Raw genomic sequence first — 6,963 nt, 5'->3', positions numbered from 1 at the left:
CCTACCTCAAAAAAAAAATAACTGGGGGCTAACTCCACAATGCACAACCCATTTTCAATAATAAGGAGGGTCTAATGGGAGGGGGTAGATCACAGATGAGCCTAAATAATGGTACCAAACTGCCTGTATTTACTGAAAAGAAAACTAATAAATTAAATTTAAAAAAAAAAAAAAAAAAAAAAAAAAAAAACAAATTGGTGGCAAGGTCAGTAAGGTCAGGATGGCAGAGACTAACATAGGAGAAGAGGCAAGACCAAAGGTTTGGAAACTATCCTAAGGGCAGTGTGAAGCCTTTGAAAGATTTTAAGCTGTAATGGTTCCACTTATTTTTCTTCCAGTTTCCAGTGATATGAAAGTATTTTGCATTCAGTAGACATCCTCTAAATTTTGGATATTGATCATCCCCTGGGCTAGTGACATATGGAACAAAACTCTTGTGATACTGGCCAGCAGTTGCCAGTCAGTCATGTGGTCACAAGGAAAATGACCATGAATGGTACAATATACTCTCATTGAGCTATGGTGCTGAATAGGTTAGGTATACTAAGTGCACATTTGACTTATGAAATTTTCAACTTATGACTGGCTTATTGGAACACACAACTCTGGTAAGTCCAACAGTGATGGTATTTAGATCACTTTTTTTTTTTCAAGGTAGAGTCTCACTCTAGCTCAGGCTGACCTGGAATTCACTATGTAGTTTCAGGGTGGCCTCAAACTCACGGTGATCCTCCTACCTCCGCCTCCCAAGTATTGGGATTAAAGGCATGTGCCACCACTCCTGGATTTTTTGTTGTTTTTTTAATCCTACTAACTACAGTGAAGAAAATGAAATAAAAATAAAATCTTTTATTTAAGTCTGGCTTTTGTGCTTCCTTGCAGAACCTGACATCCAGAGTTCAATTCCCTAAGACCCACATAAAACCAGAAACAAAAAGTGGCACATGCATTTGGAGTTCTTTTGCAGTGGCAAGAGGCCCTGGTATGTATGGCTATTCTCTTTCTCTCTTTCTTCCTCTCTCTCTCTCTCTCCTTTTTGCTTGCCTATAAATAATTTTTTTTTTTAAGTAAGGCTGGCAGCTGGGCGTGGTGGTGCATGCCTTTAATCCCAGCATTTGGGAGGCAGAAGTAGGAGGATCGCCAAGAGTTTGAGATCACCCTGACTACAAGGTTAATTCCAGGTCAGCCTGGACCAGTGTGAAACCCTACCTCGAAAAACTAATAATAATAATAATAATTAATAAAATAAAATAAAAATAAATAAATAAAAAGTCAGGCTGTGGAAATAGCTCAGCAGTCAAAGGCACTTGCTTGCAAGTCTGCTGACCGGATTTCAGTCCTTCCCAGTACCCAGATAAACCCAAATGCAAAGTGGTACACAGATCTTTGATCCCAATGCATTCTGCCAATGAGAGCTGGAGCCAAGAGAATCTGGAAACTCACAAGCCAGCCAGATGGACCTTCTAAGCAGGAAAAAATGAGATAGACCCTGTCTCAAAGAGGGTAGAAGGAAAGGATGGGTACCTTGAGGTTGTCTTCTGACTTCCAAATGCAACACCATGGCACATGTGCACCTATACACACCACACACACCAATATATTTTTTTTAATGTAAAGCAAAAAAAAAAAACAAGCAAACAAAGAAGTCTTAATCCTTTGCTTGAGACACAGGCTTACAGACTAGATTAAAAGTCAAGGATCTTTCTGTTTGTTGCATCCAAGAAACTCACCTTTCCATAAAAGACAGACACTATCTTAGGGTAAAAGGATGGAAAATGGTATTTCAAGCAAATGGGCCTAGGAAAGAACCAGCTGTTGCTATCCTAATATCTCTGACAGGATAGTCTTTAAATCAACATTAGTGAAAAAAGATAAAGAAGGTCACTTATATTGATTAATGGAACAATTCAACAGGAAGATATTAAAATTCTAAACATATATGCACCTTAACATAGGCGCTCCCAATTTCATTAAATAAAGACTATTAGACTTAAGGTCACAGATAACACCAAGCACAATTGTAGTGGGTGACTTCAATACTCCACTCTCATAAATTGACAGGTCAGCCCAGCAAAATATAACAGAGAGACTCTGGCAGTAAGGATCAAATTGCTTGCAGAAAACACTTTGCCAAGAGCAACTTGTTGGGGGAAAGGAGGTTATTTTGGCTTGAGGGGAGACTTGAGGGGAAGCTCCATGATGGCAGGGGAAAACGATGGCATGAGCAGAGGGTTGATATCACCTCCTCACCAACATTAGATGGACAACAGCAATAGGAGAGTGTGTCAAACACTGGCTAGGGCAAACTGGCTATAATACCCATAAGTCCACCCCCAACAATACACTGTCTCCAGGAAGTGTTAGTCCCCAAATCTCCATCAGCTGGGAACCTAGCATTCAGAACACCTAAATTTATGGGGGATAACTGAATCAAACCACCACATTCCGCCCCTGGCCCCCATAAACTGATAGCAATACATGATATGAAATACAATGCATTCATCCAACTTTAAAAGTCCCCATAGTGGGCTGGGTGTGGGGCGCACACCTTTAATCCCAGCACTCAGGAGGCAGAGGTAGGAGGGTCACCATGAGTTCAAGACCACCTTGAGACTACATAGTGATTCCAGGTCAGTCTAGACTAGAGTGGAACCTTACCTCAAAAAAAAAAAAAAAAAGTCCCCATAGTTTTTAATCAATCCTAATGATGTTCAAACATTCCCATAGTCCGGGATCTTTTAACTGAGCCATAATACCAAAGCAACCTCAAAAAAACCATAATGGGGCTGGAGAGATGGCTTAGCAGTTATGCGCTTGCCTGTGAAGCCTAAGGACTCCGGTTCGAGGCTCGGTTCCCCGGGTCCCACGTTAGCCAGATGCACAAGGGGGCGCACGCGTCTGGAGTTCGTTTGCAGAGGCTGGAAGCCCTGGCGCTCCCATTCTCTCTCTCTCTCTCTCTCCCTCTATCTGTCTTTTTCTCTGTGTCTGTCGCTCTCAAATAAATAAATAAATAATTTTAAAAAAAGAACCATAATGGCACAGAATAAACACACTGTAAAAGATGGCATTGGGCATAACAAAGAAATATTCAAACAATACAAGATTTAAACAGGGAAAACATCAAACTGTAGCTCCAAGTCCAACAACTCTAGCCAGTAACGAGTCTCCAAGTCTGAATTCTACCCAGCAACAAGTCTCTGAAGTTCCAATTCCACCCCTCCAGCTAGGCTACTCACAGTCCTGGAAGACTTCATCCAGGGCTGGAAGCTCTCCTTAGCAGCTATCTTTTGGTAGTGGCACCTCCTCTGGGTCTTCACTGCAACCCATGGTCCATCCTCACAGCCCCATGCAGGCAAACCTGCTTCACACTGCCCATGGCCATTTCCAAAACACAAGACCATGTTGCACATTCAGTGACCCTCTCTTTCCTACATGTCTCACACTCCATAATACCAGGTGGGCTGCCAATTTGTTAATCCAAGGGAGAATAAAGCCAACTTTGAAGAACAGGACACTCTTTTAGCACTCAGGCCCCTTCAAAAGACTGCATCCTTTCTGTGGTTCCAATGCAGGTCAACTGGCCCAATCTCAATGGTTGTAATCTCTCAATTGTAGCTAAACAGGCAGCAGTTTCACCCAAAGATTTCATTTTTCCTGTCCCATATACCTCTGCTTACATCAGTCTGTTTCTATGCAAAGCAACCCTCCACAAGTTCTCAGGACACAGGCAAGCCTCTCACACAAACTACTCCCAGCTCAGTTCAGGCAAAGCTCTCTCTCACCCTCACAAGCCAAACCTCACAGTCCATAGTTCTTACTGCATTCAGGTCTTTCAACTCTGACCAGAATAGTCCAGCAAGCTGTACTTACAGCACTGCAAGGTGTCTCTTAGGCCATGGTTTCAAATCCTTCCACATTCCTCTTGAAAATCAGCTCCAAAAGGCTAAAGCCACACAGTCAGGTGTCTAGCAGCAATTCCACTCCTCTGGTATCAACTTTAATACTGTAGTCAGGTTTGCACTGCTGGCAGAAATCACTCAACCAAGAGAAGTTTGGGGAGGGGGGGAGGGGGTTATTCTGCCTTACAGACTCGAGGTGAAGCTCCATGATGGCAGGGGGAAATGATGGCATGAGCAGAGGGTAAACATCACCTCCTGGCAAACATCAGGTGGACAACAGGAACAGGAGAGTATGTCAAACACTGGCAAGGGGGGCTGGAGAGATGGCTTAGCGGTCAACCGCTTGCCTGTGAAGCCTAAGGACCCTGGTTCAAGGCTCGGTTCCCCAGGTCCCAAGTTCGCCAGATGCACAAGGAGGCTCACGTGTCTGGAGTTCGTTTGCAGAGGCTGGAAGCCCTGGCGCGCCCATTCTCTCTCTCTCTCTCTCTCCCTCTATCTGTCTTTCTCTCTGTGTCTGTCGCTCTCAAATAAATAAATAAATAAATAAATAAATAAATAAATAAATATTTTTTTAAAAAAAGCTGAAACACTAGCAAGGGAAGACTGGCTGTAACACCCATAAGCCTGCCCCCAGTAATACATTGCCTCTGGGAAGTGTCAATTTTCAAATGTCTATCAGCTGGGAACCTAGCATTCAGAACACCTAAGTTTATGGGGGAACACCTGAATCAAACCACCACAGAGACATCTAGAGTAAATGATGTCATTGAACAAATGGACCTAACAGATATCTATAGAACATTCCATCCAAATGCTGCAGAATACACATTCTTCTCAGCAACACATGGAACAATCTCTAAAATAGATCGTATACTATGACACAAAAATCCTTTGCCTGCATTCTCTGAGGTCCCTTCTAGTGGCCAGGTTTTAATACATAATTGTGTGCTACATGAAGATATTTACTTGTTTCTTTCTTGATATAAATTGTAAAAAAAAAAAAAAAAGTTTTGGCTGGGCTGCAAGGGAGGCCATGATGGGAAAATGGCAGACAGGAAGGCAGAGGAGGAGGAGGAGAAACCTGAAAAGCCACAGCAAACCAGAGCCTCCGGAGCTAATTCATGGGAGCCACTTCTACTACCACACAATCTCAGTTCCTGCTATAACTCTAACAGTGGAAGAGACTGTTGGGCCAATAGGTGACAACTGCAGAGGTATCTTCCTTATAAAGATGCTTTTTGAGGTTGCTGCTCCCATCAATCTGCTCAGTAAAAATAGCTCAACTTGTGATGGAGGGGAAAGTTCTAGTCACTACAGACCTGCCCACAAAGCCTACAAAGATCTACAAGTTTGCTTTTTTTTTTTCGAGGTAGGGTCTCACTGTAGCCCAAGCTGACCTGGAATTCACTATGGAGTCTCAGGGTGGCCTCAAACTCACAGTGATCCTCCTAGCTCTGCCTCCAGAGTGCTGAGATTAAAGGCATGCACTACCATGCCCAGGTAAGATCTACAAATTCAGATTTGCCATAGGTAGTTAAAGGACAAAGAAAGCCTCAGCCATATCTATGAAACTTGGATCAAGTAAGCCTAAGGAAACTGTTCCAACTCTTGCTCCAAAAGCACTTTCAGTAGTGTCAGCTTTTAATAAAGATGAAGATAGTGAACCAGGAGAAATGCCCTCAGAAGATGAGGATGAAGAATACCGGAAGGGATACACCAACATCAACCGGACCAAATTCCTTCAAGACCCAGGGGAAGCATGTGTTTTCTGATAACCAGAAGCTGTAGGGACAACATAAATCTCATCTTGGAAATGTCCATGACTAAGACAATTAAATGGTGTTTTTTGAAACTGGGTGCAGGGTGAGTATAAAATTAAAAAGAAAAGTTTCCTTTTTTAAAAGAATAGTATGACTATCTTTGGAGCCACTTTTTTTTTCTTTTTCATTTTTTAAATTATTTATTTATTTGAGAGACAGATACAGGAATAGGCAGGGAGAGAGAGAATGGACACACCAGAGCCTCCAGCCACTGCAAATGAACTCTAGATGCGTGCGCCCTCTTGTGCATCTGGCTTACATGGGTCCTGGGGAAATGAACCTGGGTCCTTTGGTTTTGCAGGTAAGCACCTTAATCACTAAGCCATCTCTCCAGCCCTCTTTTCCATTTGTTTTTAAGATTGAGTGGTACACTAATAAAAGAGAATTTGAAATTAGAGGTAATTTATGTGTTATATACAGATTTCAAGACATTTGCTAATTTTGTTGTTTCATGTGATTAGTTTCCATAAGTTACAGATAATAAGGAAATTGGAAATGGTACCTTTTAAAGAATTGCATATTTTTTAGACACGGATATTAGAACATCAAGAGGAAAGCAAAAAGTTATTATCTATTTACAACTTCAAGCAGTTACTTGCCTAACTTCATTCCCTATTATCCTAAACTGTCATGCTCCCAAGAACAGCCTCATAGAGAGAAGTATTGTATTGAGTAGAAAATGTTACTGGATTATTGACTGAAAGTAAATTTAGAGAAGGTGAGACCTTTTATTTCTTATGGGCATTTTCTGTTTTATTTGTTTCACATCCTCATATACTAGGTATGCATTGCTATCAGTGGCTAAAGATGCTTAGCTCTTTAAAAATACAATTAAAAGCCTGGGCGTTTTGGTGCATGCCTTTAATCCCAGCACTTGGGAGTCAGAGGTAGGAGGATCTTAGTGAGTTTGAGGCCACCCTGAGGCTATATAGTGAATTCCAGGTTAGCCTGGGCTATAGTGAGAGCCTACCTTGAAAATAACAAAAAAATAAAGATTGATCTACCATATGACCCAGCTATAGCACTCCTAGGTATATATCCTAAGGACTCATCTCATTTCCTTAGAAGTACGTGCTCAACCATGTTTTTTGCTGCTCAATTTATAATAGCTGGGAAATGGAACCAGCCTAGATGTCCCTCAACTGATGAGTGGTTAATGAAGATGTGGCACATTTATACAATGGAGTTCTACTCAGCAGTAAAGAAAAATGAAGTTATGAAATTTGCAGAAAAATGGATGGATG

The 6,963-nt window shown here is 41.8% G+C and overlaps 1 pseudogene; it reads left to right on the top strand.

The window, feature by feature from the left end:
* The first annotated feature begins 5,117 nt into the window (after positions 1-5,117).
* Positions 5,118-5,735, top strand: LOC123458834 (annotated as a pseudogene).
* The last annotated feature ends 1,228 nt before the right edge of the window (positions 5,736-6,963 follow it).

This window comes from Jaculus jaculus, chromosome 2, assembly GCF_020740685.1.
Source record: "Jaculus jaculus isolate mJacJac1 chromosome 2, mJacJac1.mat.Y.cur, whole genome shotgun sequence".
Lineage (NCBI taxonomy): Eukaryota > Metazoa > Chordata > Mammalia > Rodentia > Dipodidae > Jaculus > Jaculus jaculus.
This window is presented reverse-complemented; position numbering and strand designations above follow the sequence as displayed.